General features: G+C 54.2%; 32 non-coding genes across 32 annotated transcripts; 26 read left to right on the forward strand and 6 right to left on the reverse strand.

The window, feature by feature from the left end:
* Positions 1-30: 30 nt before the first annotated feature.
* Trnam-cau (transfer RNA methionine (anticodon CAU)) lies at positions 31-103 on the forward strand. The gene has a single exon. It is a non-coding gene; the product is annotated as a tRNA-Met (tRNA).
* Positions 104-408: 305 nt separating this feature from the next.
* On the forward strand, positions 409-480 carry Trnae-uuc (transfer RNA glutamic acid (anticodon UUC)). The gene has a single exon. It is a non-coding gene; the product is annotated as a tRNA-Glu (tRNA).
* A 198-nt stretch (positions 481-678) lies between these two features.
* Positions 679-752, forward strand: Trnai-aau (transfer RNA isoleucine (anticodon AAU)). The gene has a single exon. It is a non-coding gene; the product is annotated as a tRNA-Ile (tRNA).
* A 598-nt stretch (positions 753-1,350) lies between these two features.
* Positions 1,351-1,422, reverse strand: Trnag-ucc (transfer RNA glycine (anticodon UCC)). Its single transcript has one exon. It is a non-coding gene; the product is annotated as a tRNA-Gly (tRNA).
* A 347-nt stretch (positions 1,423-1,769) lies between these two features.
* Trnag-gcc (transfer RNA glycine (anticodon GCC)) lies at positions 1,770-1,840 on the forward strand. The gene has a single exon. It is a non-coding gene; the product is annotated as a tRNA-Gly (tRNA).
* Positions 1,841-2,221: 381 nt separating this feature from the next.
* Positions 2,222-2,294, forward strand: Trnam-cau (transfer RNA methionine (anticodon CAU)). The gene has a single exon. It is a non-coding gene; the product is annotated as a tRNA-Met (tRNA).
* Positions 2,295-2,599: 305 nt separating this feature from the next.
* Positions 2,600-2,671, forward strand: Trnae-uuc (transfer RNA glutamic acid (anticodon UUC)). The gene has a single exon. It is a non-coding gene; the product is annotated as a tRNA-Glu (tRNA).
* Positions 2,672-2,869: 198 nt separating this feature from the next.
* Positions 2,870-2,943, forward strand: Trnai-aau (transfer RNA isoleucine (anticodon AAU)). The gene has a single exon. It is a non-coding gene; the product is annotated as a tRNA-Ile (tRNA).
* Positions 2,944-3,541: 598 nt separating this feature from the next.
* On the reverse strand, positions 3,542-3,613 carry Trnag-ucc (transfer RNA glycine (anticodon UCC)). Its single transcript has one exon. It is a non-coding gene; the product is annotated as a tRNA-Gly (tRNA).
* A 347-nt stretch (positions 3,614-3,960) lies between these two features.
* Trnag-gcc (transfer RNA glycine (anticodon GCC)) lies at positions 3,961-4,031 on the forward strand. The gene has a single exon. It is a non-coding gene; the product is annotated as a tRNA-Gly (tRNA).
* Positions 4,032-4,412: 381 nt separating this feature from the next.
* Positions 4,413-4,485, forward strand: Trnam-cau (transfer RNA methionine (anticodon CAU)). The gene has a single exon. It is a non-coding gene; the product is annotated as a tRNA-Met (tRNA).
* A 305-nt stretch (positions 4,486-4,790) lies between these two features.
* Trnae-uuc (transfer RNA glutamic acid (anticodon UUC)) lies at positions 4,791-4,862 on the forward strand. Its single transcript has one exon. It is a non-coding gene; the product is annotated as a tRNA-Glu (tRNA).
* Positions 4,863-5,060: 198 nt separating this feature from the next.
* Positions 5,061-5,134, forward strand: Trnai-aau (transfer RNA isoleucine (anticodon AAU)). Its single transcript has one exon. It is a non-coding gene; the product is annotated as a tRNA-Ile (tRNA).
* Positions 5,135-5,732: 598 nt separating this feature from the next.
* Trnag-ucc (transfer RNA glycine (anticodon UCC)) lies at positions 5,733-5,804 on the reverse strand. Its single transcript has one exon. It is a non-coding gene; the product is annotated as a tRNA-Gly (tRNA).
* A 347-nt stretch (positions 5,805-6,151) lies between these two features.
* On the forward strand, positions 6,152-6,222 carry Trnag-gcc (transfer RNA glycine (anticodon GCC)). Its single transcript has one exon. It is a non-coding gene; the product is annotated as a tRNA-Gly (tRNA).
* Positions 6,223-6,603: 381 nt separating this feature from the next.
* On the forward strand, positions 6,604-6,676 carry Trnam-cau (transfer RNA methionine (anticodon CAU)). Its single transcript has one exon. It is a non-coding gene; the product is annotated as a tRNA-Met (tRNA).
* Positions 6,677-6,981: 305 nt separating this feature from the next.
* Trnae-uuc (transfer RNA glutamic acid (anticodon UUC)) lies at positions 6,982-7,053 on the forward strand. Its single transcript has one exon. It is a non-coding gene; the product is annotated as a tRNA-Glu (tRNA).
* Positions 7,054-7,251: 198 nt separating this feature from the next.
* On the forward strand, positions 7,252-7,325 carry Trnai-aau (transfer RNA isoleucine (anticodon AAU)). Its single transcript has one exon. It is a non-coding gene; the product is annotated as a tRNA-Ile (tRNA).
* Positions 7,326-7,923: 598 nt separating this feature from the next.
* Trnag-ucc (transfer RNA glycine (anticodon UCC)) lies at positions 7,924-7,995 on the reverse strand. The gene has a single exon. It is a non-coding gene; the product is annotated as a tRNA-Gly (tRNA).
* Positions 7,996-8,342: 347 nt separating this feature from the next.
* Positions 8,343-8,413, forward strand: Trnag-gcc (transfer RNA glycine (anticodon GCC)). The gene has a single exon. It is a non-coding gene; the product is annotated as a tRNA-Gly (tRNA).
* A 381-nt stretch (positions 8,414-8,794) lies between these two features.
* On the forward strand, positions 8,795-8,867 carry Trnam-cau (transfer RNA methionine (anticodon CAU)). The gene has a single exon. It is a non-coding gene; the product is annotated as a tRNA-Met (tRNA).
* Positions 8,868-9,172: 305 nt separating this feature from the next.
* On the forward strand, positions 9,173-9,244 carry Trnae-uuc (transfer RNA glutamic acid (anticodon UUC)). The gene has a single exon. It is a non-coding gene; the product is annotated as a tRNA-Glu (tRNA).
* Positions 9,245-9,442: 198 nt separating this feature from the next.
* Positions 9,443-9,516, forward strand: Trnai-aau (transfer RNA isoleucine (anticodon AAU)). The gene has a single exon. It is a non-coding gene; the product is annotated as a tRNA-Ile (tRNA).
* Positions 9,517-10,114: 598 nt separating this feature from the next.
* Trnag-ucc (transfer RNA glycine (anticodon UCC)) lies at positions 10,115-10,186 on the reverse strand. The gene has a single exon. It is a non-coding gene; the product is annotated as a tRNA-Gly (tRNA).
* Positions 10,187-10,533: 347 nt separating this feature from the next.
* Trnag-gcc (transfer RNA glycine (anticodon GCC)) lies at positions 10,534-10,604 on the forward strand. Its single transcript has one exon. It is a non-coding gene; the product is annotated as a tRNA-Gly (tRNA).
* Positions 10,605-10,985: 381 nt separating this feature from the next.
* Trnam-cau (transfer RNA methionine (anticodon CAU)) lies at positions 10,986-11,058 on the forward strand. Its single transcript has one exon. It is a non-coding gene; the product is annotated as a tRNA-Met (tRNA).
* Positions 11,059-11,363: 305 nt separating this feature from the next.
* On the forward strand, positions 11,364-11,435 carry Trnae-uuc (transfer RNA glutamic acid (anticodon UUC)). The gene has a single exon. It is a non-coding gene; the product is annotated as a tRNA-Glu (tRNA).
* A 198-nt stretch (positions 11,436-11,633) lies between these two features.
* Trnai-aau (transfer RNA isoleucine (anticodon AAU)) lies at positions 11,634-11,707 on the forward strand. The gene has a single exon. It is a non-coding gene; the product is annotated as a tRNA-Ile (tRNA).
* A 598-nt stretch (positions 11,708-12,305) lies between these two features.
* On the reverse strand, positions 12,306-12,377 carry Trnag-ucc (transfer RNA glycine (anticodon UCC)). The gene has a single exon. It is a non-coding gene; the product is annotated as a tRNA-Gly (tRNA).
* A 347-nt stretch (positions 12,378-12,724) lies between these two features.
* On the forward strand, positions 12,725-12,795 carry Trnag-gcc (transfer RNA glycine (anticodon GCC)). Its single transcript has one exon. It is a non-coding gene; the product is annotated as a tRNA-Gly (tRNA).
* Positions 12,796-13,176: 381 nt separating this feature from the next.
* Positions 13,177-13,249, forward strand: Trnam-cau (transfer RNA methionine (anticodon CAU)). The gene has a single exon. It is a non-coding gene; the product is annotated as a tRNA-Met (tRNA).
* A 305-nt stretch (positions 13,250-13,554) lies between these two features.
* On the forward strand, positions 13,555-13,626 carry Trnae-uuc (transfer RNA glutamic acid (anticodon UUC)). Its single transcript has one exon. It is a non-coding gene; the product is annotated as a tRNA-Glu (tRNA).
* Positions 13,627-13,691: the final 65 nt, after the last annotated feature.

The raw sequence follows: 13,691 nt of genomic DNA on the forward strand, positions 1-13,691 counted from the left end.
CCCAGTTTCCAGGAAAAACGGTTCGCCCGTGCCTCGGTAGCGCAGTAGGCAGCGCGTAAGTCTCATAATCTTAAGGTCGTGAGTTCGATCCTCACCCGGGGCATTTAATTTTCTGTGACTGATGGTGATGCTGTTGCTAGGGCACCAACTTATTTCTTGTTTGTTATCCACAACGGTTTCAACGCTTCAGCGGGAAAATGTTTACTCCCTGTTACTGCTACTTACAGCTTCCCTTTCCCTCTTCTCCCAGCACAGCATGAAGCCAAAAGCATTGCTCTGAGACGTTTGAGGTGCGCGCCTTGCCAGTGAGTAAGCGCAAAGACGCTCGCAAAGAGAGAAGGGCGCCGACGCGGGACACGACACGAAATGCGACAAGCGACCGTCCGAACCGGCGAAGACACCCCCACATCCGGTGTGGTCTAGTAGCTAGGATACCTGGCTTTCACCCAGGAGGCCCGGGTTCGATTCCCGGTACCGGAACGGAATTTTTTCCACACGAACTGTGACAAGTTTGAGCTGACCGAGCTGCCGTTTCCCGTCCTGCTCGCAATATAGCTACTGTTTCGTGACCGTCAGCAGAATATAGACGAGGGAAGCAGACGTCCGACGACCATAGAAATGGTGTACGGCTTCATGCCATACGTTTCCAGCGCAGGGCTGAGCAACTGCATCTGCCGAGGCCCGTTAGCTCAGTTGGTTAGAGCGTCGTGCTAATAACGCGAAGGTCGTGGGTTCGATCCCCCCACGGGCCACTAGTCTTTTACTACTACGAAAAGGCAGCGCCGATTTCAGCAGGCGAGTGTGATGACCAAAAGATCATCACCCTGCGTGGAAGTTGACAGAGGATCCGAACCCGACTTGTCGGGAAGCGCTACAGCATTCACTCGGCAATGGCCATAATATGTTGAATACACTGGTTCTCAACCGATAAAGACAAGATGAAAGAAAATGTCCGATTGCCGATTTGTAACAACTTTGGCCCTTGTCAGTACTTGGGCGGGTGAGCGCATGGGGACACAGGGTACCGTTGGCAGTTTTACTTCCTGTTTTTTCTTTCTCCTTTGTTTTTGGAGCTACAACCCGATTCGGTCATGGACACGCCACCGTGAAAGGAAGGGGGAGTGCTGTGTGCCCATCGCCTCGCCTCTCCTTACCTCTCTCAGTCGTTTCTCGTGCTTGTCGTTTTGATATAGGCCGATTTGAGAGCGTCAGCTCTCGCGTCAGCTGAGCAAAGTCGAGACAAGTCGAGACACACTATAGGCTGGTCTGCAGCGAGTAAGAAGGGGGAAAAAAAACATTAATTTAAGGGCACGTGGCGAAAGTACTCATACGCGAAATTAAAAAGCCTGTTGCGGTGGCCGGGAATCGAACCCGGATCAACTGCTTGGAAGGCAACTATGCTGATCATTACACCACCACCGCACAAGGAAGCGCCCCGACGCCGCGCTGTGTCGGCTTCCCGCCTGTCGGCAGCGGCCGAAGGTGATCGTACCTGGCAGGCGCATTTCGAGGTAGGCTAGGGGAGAACATCCAGCCGCATTCGGACGGCGTATCCGCGCACATTTCGCATCCTTTGGCAAGAGTCGGTGCCGGCACCGGCGACGCAAGAGTACGCAGAGGACCGCGTTCTGGCGGCATATTTAAGCAGTGCAGTGCAGGATTCAGCGCCTGCAGCATCTTCTCGACAGAATGCTACGGCGCTTGACGGCAGTCCCACTTTCCCTTGAGACATCTGCTCGGCAAGCAGCGTGAAGTTACTACTGGCCCGAGCATCGGTGGTTCAGTGGTAGAATGCTCGCCTGCCACGCGGGCGGCCCGGGTTCGATTCCCGGCCGATGCATCGTTTTGCTGTTCCCGCGATAATGCTGCCGTGCTGCTTGCGCTCTTGAGATGCACGATCCACAAGAATGTATAGCTGGATTCCCTTGAGAAGAACCGAGAACGCAGCACTCGCGGGTCCCCACTAGGACGCTCGCATCATGTTCTACAGACTAGCGTCGGCCTGGCCTCACAATTTGCTATGTCCAGGTGCCTCCGAGGCACTGAACGTTAACGACAAGGAGTGCTGCCTATCGTTTGCAAAAGCTGCAGCAACACCGCAATCAACTGGGCCGGCAATGCACGTCTAGCAACAGAACACGTTATCCAGGAAGTACAGTGTCTTTACGTCTAACATTGGGTATGGTACTTACCCAGTTTCCAGGAAAAACGGTTCGCCCGTGCCTCGGTAGCGCAGTAGGCAGCGCGTAAGTCTCATAATCTTAAGGTCGTGAGTTCGATCCTCACCCGGGGCATTTAATTTTCTGTGACTGATGGTGATGCTGTTGCTAGGGCACCAACTTATTTCTTGTTTGTTATCCACAACGGTTTCAACGCTTCAGCGGGAAAATGTTTACTCCCTGTTACTGCTACTTACAGCTTCCCTTTCCCTCTTCTCCCAGCACAGCATGAAGCCAAAAGCATTGCTCTGAGACGTTTGAGGTGCGCGCCTTGCCAGTGAGTAAGCGCAAAGACGCTCGCAAAGAGAGAAGGGCGCCGACGCGGGACACGACACGAAATGCGACAAGCGACCGTCCGAACCGGCGAAGACACCCCCACATCCGGTGTGGTCTAGTAGCTAGGATACCTGGCTTTCACCCAGGAGGCCCGGGTTCGATTCCCGGTACCGGAACGGAATTTTTTCCACACGAACTGTGACAAGTTTGAGCTGACCGAGCTGCCGTTTCCCGTCCTGCTCGCAATATAGCTACTGTTTCGTGACCGTCAGCAGAATATAGACGAGGGAAGCAGACGTCCGACGACCATAGAAATGGTGTACGGCTTCATGCCATACGTTTCCAGCGCAGGGCTGAGCAACTGCATCTGCCGAGGCCCGTTAGCTCAGTTGGTTAGAGCGTCGTGCTAATAACGCGAAGGTCGTGGGTTCGATCCCCCCACGGGCCACTAGTCTTTTACTACTACGAAAAGGCAGCGCCGATTTCAGCAGGCGAGTGTGATGACCAAAAGATCATCACCCTGCGTGGAAGTTGACAGAGGATCCGAACCCGACTTGTCGGGAAGCGCTACAGCATTCACTCGGCAATGGCCATAATATGTTGAATACACTGGTTCTCAACCGATAAAGACAAGATGAAAGAAAATGTCCGATTGCCGATTTGTAACAACTTTGGCCCTTGTCAGTACTTGGGCGGGTGAGCGCATGGGGACACAGGGTACCGTTGGCAGTTTTACTTCCTGTTTTTTCTTTCTCCTTTGTTTTTGGAGCTACAACCCGATTCGGTCATGGACACGCCACCGTGAAAGGAAGGGGGAGTGCTGTGTGCCCATCGCCTCGCCTCTCCTTACCTCTCTCAGTCGTTTCTCGTGCTTGTCGTTTTGATATAGGCCGATTTGAGAGCGTCAGCTCTCGCGTCAGCTGAGCAAAGTCGAGACAAGTCGAGACACACTATAGGCTGGTCTGCAGCGAGTAAGAAGGGGGAAAAAAAACATTAATTTAAGGGCACGTGGCGAAAGTACTCATACGCGAAATTAAAAAGCCTGTTGCGGTGGCCGGGAATCGAACCCGGATCAACTGCTTGGAAGGCAACTATGCTGATCATTACACCACCACCGCACAAGGAAGCGCCCCGACGCCGCGCTGTGTCGGCTTCCCGCCTGTCGGCAGCGGCCGAAGGTGATCGTACCTGGCAGGCGCATTTCGAGGTAGGCTAGGGGAGAACATCCAGCCGCATTCGGACGGCGTATCCGCGCACATTTCGCATCCTTTGGCAAGAGTCGGTGCCGGCACCGGCGACGCAAGAGTACGCAGAGGACCGCGTTCTGGCGGCATATTTAAGCAGTGCAGTGCAGGATTCAGCGCCTGCAGCATCTTCTCGACAGAATGCTACGGCGCTTGACGGCAGTCCCACTTTCCCTTGAGACATCTGCTCGGCAAGCAGCGTGAAGTTACTACTGGCCCGAGCATCGGTGGTTCAGTGGTAGAATGCTCGCCTGCCACGCGGGCGGCCCGGGTTCGATTCCCGGCCGATGCATCGTTTTGCTGTTCCCGCGATAATGCTGCCGTGCTGCTTGCGCTCTTGAGATGCACGATCCACAAGAATGTATAGCTGGATTCCCTTGAGAAGAACCGAGAACGCAGCACTCGCGGGTCCCCACTAGGACGCTCGCATCATGTTCTACAGACTAGCGTCGGCCTGGCCTCACAATTTGCTATGTCCAGGTGCCTCCGAGGCACTGAACGTTAACGACAAGGAGTGCTGCCTATCGTTTGCAAAAGCTGCAGCAACACCGCAATCAACTGGGCCGGCAATGCACGTCTAGCAACAGAACACGTTATCCAGGAAGTACAGTGTCTTTACGTCTAACATTGGGTATGGTACTTACCCAGTTTCCAGGAAAAACGGTTCGCCCGTGCCTCGGTAGCGCAGTAGGCAGCGCGTAAGTCTCATAATCTTAAGGTCGTGAGTTCGATCCTCACCCGGGGCATTTAATTTTCTGTGACTGATGGTGATGCTGTTGCTAGGGCACCAACTTATTTCTTGTTTGTTATCCACAACGGTTTCAACGCTTCAGCGGGAAAATGTTTACTCCCTGTTACTGCTACTTACAGCTTCCCTTTCCCTCTTCTCCCAGCACAGCATGAAGCCAAAAGCATTGCTCTGAGACGTTTGAGGTGCGCGCCTTGCCAGTGAGTAAGCGCAAAGACGCTCGCAAAGAGAGAAGGGCGCCGACGCGGGACACGACACGAAATGCGACAAGCGACCGTCCGAACCGGCGAAGACACCCCCACATCCGGTGTGGTCTAGTAGCTAGGATACCTGGCTTTCACCCAGGAGGCCCGGGTTCGATTCCCGGTACCGGAACGGAATTTTTTCCACACGAACTGTGACAAGTTTGAGCTGACCGAGCTGCCGTTTCCCGTCCTGCTCGCAATATAGCTACTGTTTCGTGACCGTCAGCAGAATATAGACGAGGGAAGCAGACGTCCGACGACCATAGAAATGGTGTACGGCTTCATGCCATACGTTTCCAGCGCAGGGCTGAGCAACTGCATCTGCCGAGGCCCGTTAGCTCAGTTGGTTAGAGCGTCGTGCTAATAACGCGAAGGTCGTGGGTTCGATCCCCCCACGGGCCACTAGTCTTTTACTACTACGAAAAGGCAGCGCCGATTTCAGCAGGCGAGTGTGATGACCAAAAGATCATCACCCTGCGTGGAAGTTGACAGAGGATCCGAACCCGACTTGTCGGGAAGCGCTACAGCATTCACTCGGCAATGGCCATAATATGTTGAATACACTGGTTCTCAACCGATAAAGACAAGATGAAAGAAAATGTCCGATTGCCGATTTGTAACAACTTTGGCCCTTGTCAGTACTTGGGCGGGTGAGCGCATGGGGACACAGGGTACCGTTGGCAGTTTTACTTCCTGTTTTTTCTTTCTCCTTTGTTTTTGGAGCTACAACCCGATTCGGTCATGGACACGCCACCGTGAAAGGAAGGGGGAGTGCTGTGTGCCCATCGCCTCGCCTCTCCTTACCTCTCTCAGTCGTTTCTCGTGCTTGTCGTTTTGATATAGGCCGATTTGAGAGCGTCAGCTCTCGCGTCAGCTGAGCAAAGTCGAGACAAGTCGAGACACACTATAGGCTGGTCTGCAGCGAGTAAGAAGGGGGAAAAAAAACATTAATTTAAGGGCACGTGGCGAAAGTACTCATACGCGAAATTAAAAAGCCTGTTGCGGTGGCCGGGAATCGAACCCGGATCAACTGCTTGGAAGGCAACTATGCTGATCATTACACCACCACCGCACAAGGAAGCGCCCCGACGCCGCGCTGTGTCGGCTTCCCGCCTGTCGGCAGCGGCCGAAGGTGATCGTACCTGGCAGGCGCATTTCGAGGTAGGCTAGGGGAGAACATCCAGCCGCATTCGGACGGCGTATCCGCGCACATTTCGCATCCTTTGGCAAGAGTCGGTGCCGGCACCGGCGACGCAAGAGTACGCAGAGGACCGCGTTCTGGCGGCATATTTAAGCAGTGCAGTGCAGGATTCAGCGCCTGCAGCATCTTCTCGACAGAATGCTACGGCGCTTGACGGCAGTCCCACTTTCCCTTGAGACATCTGCTCGGCAAGCAGCGTGAAGTTACTACTGGCCCGAGCATCGGTGGTTCAGTGGTAGAATGCTCGCCTGCCACGCGGGCGGCCCGGGTTCGATTCCCGGCCGATGCATCGTTTTGCTGTTCCCGCGATAATGCTGCCGTGCTGCTTGCGCTCTTGAGATGCACGATCCACAAGAATGTATAGCTGGATTCCCTTGAGAAGAACCGAGAACGCAGCACTCGCGGGTCCCCACTAGGACGCTCGCATCATGTTCTACAGACTAGCGTCGGCCTGGCCTCACAGTTTGCTATGTCCAGGTGCCTCCGAGGCACTGAACGTTAACGACAAGGAGTGCTGCCTATCGTTTGCAAAAGCTGCAGCAACACCGCAATCAACTGGGCCGGCAATGCACGTCTAGCAACAGAACACGTTATCCAGGAAGTACAGTGTCTTTACGTCTAACATTGGGTATGGTACTTACCCAGTTTCCAGGAAAAACGGTTCGCCCGTGCCTCGGTAGCGCAGTAGGCAGCGCGTAAGTCTCATAATCTTAAGGTCGTGAGTTCGATCCTCACCCGGGGCATTTAATTTTCTGTGACTGATGGTGATGCTGTTGCTAGGGCACCAACTTATTTCTTGTTTGTTATCCACAACGGTTTCAACGCTTCAGCGGGAAAATGTTTACTCCCTGTTACTGCTACTTACAGCTTCCCTTTCCCTCTTCTCCCAGCACAGCATGAAGCCAAAAGCATTGCTCTGAGACGTTTGAGGTGCGCGCCTTGCCAGTGAGTAAGCGCAAAGACGCTCGCAAAGAGAGAAGGGCGCCGACGCGGGACACGACACGAAATGCGACAAGCGACCGTCCGAACCGGCGAAGACACCCCCACATCCGGTGTGGTCTAGTAGCTAGGATACCTGGCTTTCACCCAGGAGGCCCGGGTTCGATTCCCGGTACCGGAACGGAATTTTTTCCACACGAACTGTGACAAGTTTGAGCTGACCGAGCTGCCGTTTCCCGTCCTGCTCGCAATATAGCTACTGTTTCGTGACCGTCAGCAGAATATAGACGAGGGAAGCAGACGTCCGACGACCATAGAAATGGTGTACGGCTTCATGCCATACGTTTCCAGCGCAGGGCTGAGCAACTGCATCTGCCGAGGCCCGTTAGCTCAGTTGGTTAGAGCGTCGTGCTAATAACGCGAAGGTCGTGGGTTCGATCCCCCCACGGGCCACTAGTCTTTTACTACTACGAAAAGGCAGCGCCGATTTCAGCAGGCGAGTGTGATGACCAAAAGATCATCACCCTGCGTGGAAGTTGACAGAGGATCCGAACCCGACTTGTCGGGAAGCGCTACAGCATTCACTCGGCAATGGCCATAATATGTTGAATACACTGGTTCTCAACCGATAAAGACAAGATGAAAGAAAATGTCCGATTGCCGATTTGTAACAACTTTGGCCCTTGTCAGTACTTGGGCGGGTGAGCGCATGGGGACACAGGGTACCGTTGGCAGTTTTACTTCCTGTTTTTTCTTTCTCCTTTGTTTTTGGAGCTACAACCCGATTCGGTCATGGACACGCCACCGTGAAAGGAAGGGGGAGTGCTGTGTGCCCATCGCCTCGCCTCTCCTTACCTCTCTCAGTCGTTTCTCGTGCTTGTCGTTTTGATATAGGCCGATTTGAGAGCGTCAGCTCTCGCGTCAGCTGAGCAAAGTCGAGACAAGTCGAGACACACTATAGGCTGGTCTGCAGCGAGTAAGAAGGGGGAAAAAAAACATTAATTTAAGGGCACGTGGCGAAAGTACTCATACGCGAAATTAAAAAGCCTGTTGCGGTGGCCGGGAATCGAACCCGGATCAACTGCTTGGAAGGCAACTATGCTGATCATTACACCACCACCGCACAAGGAAGCGCCCCGACGCCGCGCTGTGTCGGCTTCCCGCCTGTCGGCAGCGGCCGAAGGTGATCGTACCTGGCAGGCGCATTTCGAGGTAGGCTAGGGGAGAACATCCAGCCGCATTCGGACGGCGTATCCGCGCACATTTCGCATCCTTTGGCAAGAGTCGGTGCCGGCACCGGCGACGCAAGAGTACGCAGAGGACCGCGTTCTGGCGGCATATTTAAGCAGTGCAGTGCAGGATTCAGCGCCTGCAGCATCTTCTCGACAGAATGCTACGGCGCTTGACGGCAGTCCCACTTTCCCTTGAGACATCTGCTCGGCAAGCAGCGTGAAGTTACTACTGGCCCGAGCATCGGTGGTTCAGTGGTAGAATGCTCGCCTGCCACGCGGGCGGCCCGGGTTCGATTCCCGGCCGATGCATCGTTTTGCTGTTCCCGCGATAATGCTGCCGTGCTGCTTGCGCTCTTGAGATGCACGATCCACAAGAATGTATAGCTGGATTCCCTTGAGAAGAACCGAGAACGCAGCACTCGCGGGTCCCCACTAGGACGCTCGCATCATGTTCTACAGACTAGCGTCGGCCTGGCCTCACAATTTGCTATGTCCAGGTGCCTCCGAGGCACTGAACGTTAACGACAAGGAGTGCTGCCTATCGTTTGCAAAAGCTGCAGCAACACCGCAATCAACTGGGCCGGCAATGCACGTCTAGCAACAGAACACGTTATCCAGGAAGTACAGTGTCTTTACGTCTAACATTGGGTATGGTACTTACCCAGTTTCCAGGAAAAACGGTTCGCCCGTGCCTCGGTAGCGCAGTAGGCAGCGCGTAAGTCTCATAATCTTAAGGTCGTGAGTTCGATCCTCACCCGGGGCATTTAATTTTCTGTGACTGATGGTGATGCTGTTGCTAGGGCACCAACTTATTTCTTGTTTGTTATCCACAACGGTTTCAACGCTTCAGCGGGAAAATGTTTACTCCCTGTTACTGCTACTTACAGCTTCCCTTTCCCTCTTCTCCCAGCACAGCATGAAGCCAAAAGCATTGCTCTGAGACGTTTGAGGTGCGCGCCTTGCCAGTGAGTAAGCGCAAAGACGCTCGCAAAGAGAGAAGGGCGCCGACGCGGGACACGACACGAAATGCGACAAGCGACCGTCCGAACCGGCGAAGACACCCCCACATCCGGTGTGGTCTAGTAGCTAGGATACCTGGCTTTCACCCAGGAGGCCCGGGTTCGATTCCCGGTACCGGAACGGAATTTTTTCCACACGAACTGTGACAAGTTTGAGCTGACCGAGCTGCCGTTTCCCGTCCTGCTCGCAATATAGCTACTGTTTCGTGACCGTCAGCAGAATATAGACGAGGGAAGCAGACGTCCGACGACCATAGAAATGGTGTACGGCTTCATGCCATACGTTTCCAGCGCAGGGCTGAGCAACTGCATCTGCCGAGGCCCGTTAGCTCAGTTGGTTAGAGCGTCGTGCTAATAACGCGAAGGTCGTGGGTTCGATCCCCCCACGGGCCACTAGTCTTTTACTACTACGAAAAGGCAGCGCCGATTTCAGCAGGCGAGTGTGATGACCAAAAGATCATCACCCTGCGTGGAAGTTGACAGAGGATCCGAACCCGACTTGTCGGGAAGCGCTACAGCATTCACTCGGCAATGGCCATAATATGTTGAATACACTGGTTCTCAACCGATAAAGACAAGATGAAAGAAAATGTCCGATTGCCGATTTGTAACAACTTTGGCCCTTGTCAGTACTTGGGCGGGTGAGCGCATGGGGACACAGGGTACCGTTGGCAGTTTTACTTCCTGTTTTTTCTTTCTCCTTTGTTTTTGGAGCTACAACCCGATTCGGTCATGGACACGCCACCGTGAAAGGAAGGGGGAGTGCTGTGTGCCCATCGCCTCGCCTCTCCTTACCTCTCTCAGTCGTTTCTCGTGCTTGTCGTTTTGATATAGGCCGATTTGAGAGCGTCAGCTCTCGCGTCAGCTGAGCAAAGTCGAGACAAGTCGAGACACACTATAGGCTGGTCTGCAGCGAGTAAGAAGGGGGAAAAAAAACATTAATTTAAGGGCACGTGGCGAAAGTACTCATACGCGAAATTAAAAAGCCTGTTGCGGTGGCCGGGAATCGAACCCGGATCAACTGCTTGGAAGGCAACTATGCTGATCATTACACCACCACCGCACAAGGAAGCGCCCCGACGCCGCGCTGTGTCGGCTTCCCGCCTGTCGGCAGCGGCCGAAGGTGATCGTACCTGGCAGGCGCATTTCGAGGTAGGCTAGGGGAGAACATCCAGCCGCATTCGGACGGCGTATCCGCGCACATTTCGCATCCTTTGGCAAGAGTCGGTGCCGGCACCGGCGACGCAAGAGTACGCAGAGGACCGCGTTCTGGCGGCATATTTAAGCAGTGCAGTGCAGGATTCAGCGCCTGCAGCATCTTCTCGACAGAATGCTACGGCGCTTGACGGCAGTCCCACTTTCCCTTGAGACATCTGCTCGGCAAGCAGCGTGAAGTTACTACTGGCCCGAGCATCGGTGGTTCAGTGGTAGAATGCTCGCCTGCCACGCGGGCGGCCCGGGTTCGATTCCCGGCCGATGCATCGTTTTGCTGTTCCCGCGATAATGCTGCCGTGCTGCTTGCGCTCTTGAGATGCACGATCCACAAGAATGTATAGCTGGATTCCCTTGAGAAGAACCGAGAACGCAGCACTCGCGGGTCCCCACTAGGACGCTCGCATCATGTTCTACAGACTAGCGTCGGCCTGGCCTCACAATTTGCTATGTCCAGGTGCCTCCGAGGCACTGAACGTTAACGACAAGGAGTGCTGCCTATCGTTTGCAAAAGCTGCAGCAACACCGCAATCAACTGGGCCGGCAATGCACGTCTAGCAACAGAACACGTTATCCAGGAAGTACAGTGTCTTTACGTCTAACATTGGGTATGGTACTTACCCAGTTTCCAGGAAAAACGGTTCGCCCGTGCCTCGGTAGCGCAGTAGGCAGCGCGTAAGTCTCATAATCTTAAGGTCGTGAGTTCGATCCTCACCCGGGGCATTTAATTTTCTGTGACTGATGGTGATGCTGTTGCTAGGGCACCAACTTATTTCTTGTTTGTTATCCACAACGGTTTCAACGCTTCAGCGGGAAAATGTTTACTCCCTGTTACTGCTACTTACAGCTTCCCTTTCCCTCTTCTCCCAGCACAGCATGAAGCCAAAAGCATTGCTCTGAGACGTTTGAGGTGCGCGCCTTGCCAGTGAGTAAGCGCAAAGACGCTCGCAAAGAGAGAAGGGCGCCGACGCGGGACACGACACGAAATGCGACAAGCGACCGTCCGAACCGGCGAAGACACCCCCACATCCGGTGTGGTCTAGTAGCTAGGATACCTGGCTTTCACCCAGGAGGCCCGGGTTCGATTCCCGGTACCGGAACGGAATTTTTTCCACACGAACTGTGACAAGTTTGAGCTGACCGAGCTGCCGTTTCCCGTCCTGCTCGCAATATAGCTACTGTTTCGTGACCGTCAGCAGAATATAGACGAGGGAAGCAGACGTCCGACGACCATAGAAATGGTGTACGGCTTCATGCCATACGTTTCCAGCGCAGGGCTGAGCAACTGCATCTGCCGAGGCCCGTTAGCTCAGTTGGTTAGAGCGTCGTGCTAATAACGCGAAGGTCGTGGGTTCGATCCCCCCACGGGCCACTAGTCTTTTACTACTACGAAAAGGCAGCGCCGATTTCAGCAGGCGAGTGTGATGACCAAAAGATCATCACCCTGCGTGGAAGTTGACAGAGGATCCGAACCCGACTTGTCGGGAAGCGCTACAGCATTCACTCGGCAATGGCCATAATATGTTGAATACACTGGTTCTCAACCGATAAAGACAAGATGAAAGAAAATGTCCGATTGCCGATTTGTAACAACTTTGGCCCTTGTCAGTACTTGGGCGGGTGAGCGCATGGGGACACAGGGTACCGTTGGCAGTTTTACTTCCTGTTTTTTCTTTCTCCTTTGTTTTTGGAGCTACAACCCGATTCGGTCATGGACACGCCACCGTGAAAGGAAGGGGGAGTGCTGTGTGCCCATCGCCTCGCCTCTCCTTACCTCTCTCAGTCGTTTCTCGTGCTTGTCGTTTTGATATAGGCCGATTTGAGAGCGTCAGCTCTCGCGTCAGCTGAGCAAAGTCGAGACAAGTCGAGACACACTATAGGCTGGTCTGCAGCGAGTAAGAAGGGGGAAAAAAAACATTAATTTAAGGGCACGTGGCGAAAGTACTCATACGCGAAATTAAAAAGCCTGTTGCGGTGGCCGGGAATCGAACCCGGATCAACTGCTTGGAAGGCAACTATGCTGATCATTACACCACCACCGCACAAGGAAGCGCCCCGACGCCGCGCTGTGTCGGCTTCCCGCCTGTCGGCAGCGGCCGAAGGTAATCGTACCTGGCAGGCGCATTTCGAGGTAGGCTAGGGGAGAACATCCAGCCGCATTCGGACGGCGTATCCGCGCACATTTCGCATCCTTTGGCAAGAGTCGGTGCCGGCACCGGCGACGCAAGAGTACGCAGAGGACCGCGTTCTGGCGGCATATTTAAGCAGTGCAGTGCAGGATTCAGCGCCTGCAGCATCTTCTCGACAGAATGCTACGGCGCTTGACGGCAGTCCCACTTTCCCTTGAGACATCTGCTCGGCAAGCAGCGTGAAGTTACTACTGGCCCGAGCATCGGTGGTTCAGTGGTAGAATGCTCGCCTGCCACGCGGGCGGCCCGGGTTCGATTCCCGGCCGATGCATCGTTTTGCTGTTCCCGCGATAATGCTGCCGTGCTGCTTGCGCTCTTGAGATGCACGATCCACAAGAATGTATAGCTGGATTCCCTTGAGAAGAACCGAGAACGCAGCACTCGCGGGTCCCCACTAGGACGCTCGCATCATGTTCTACAGACTAGCGTCGGCCTGGCCTCACAATTTGCTATGTCCAGGTGCCTCCGAGGCACTGAACGTTAACGACAAGGAGTGCTGCCTATCGTTTGCAAAAGCTGCAGCAACACCGCAATCAACTGGGCCGGCAATGCACGTCTAGCAACAGAACACGTTATCCAGGAAGTACAGTGTCTTTACGTCTAACATTGGGTATGGTACTTACCCAGTTTCCAGGAAAAACGGTTCGCCCGTGCCTCGGTAGCGCAGTAGGCAGCGCGTAAGTCTCATAATCTTAAGGTCGTGAGTTCGATCCTCACCCGGGGCATTTAATTTTCTGTGACTGATGGTGATGCTGTTGCTAGGGCACCAACTTATTTCTTGTTTGTTATCCACAACGGTTTCAACGCTTCAGCGGGAAAATGTTTACTCCCTGTTACTGCTACTTACAGCTTCCCTTTCCCTCTTCTCCCAGCACAGCATGAAGCCAAAAGCATTGCTCTGAGACGTTTGAGGTGCGCGCCTTGCCAGTGAGTAAGCGCAAAGACGCTCGCAAAGAGAGAAGGGCGCCGACGCGGGACACGACACGAAATGCGACAAGCGACCGTCCGAACCGGCGAAGACACCCCCACATCCGGTGTGGTCTAGTAGCTAGGATACCTGGCTTTCACCCAGGAGGCCCGGGTTCGATTCCCGGTACCGGAACGGAATTTTTTCCACACGAACTGTGACAAGTTTGAGCTGACCGAGCTGCCGTTTCCCGTCCTGCT

This window comes from Schistocerca nitens, unplaced genomic scaffold (assembly GCF_023898315.1).
Source record: "Schistocerca nitens isolate TAMUIC-IGC-003100 unplaced genomic scaffold, iqSchNite1.1 HiC_scaffold_118, whole genome shotgun sequence".
NCBI lineage: Eukaryota > Metazoa > Arthropoda > Insecta > Orthoptera > Acrididae > Schistocerca > Schistocerca nitens.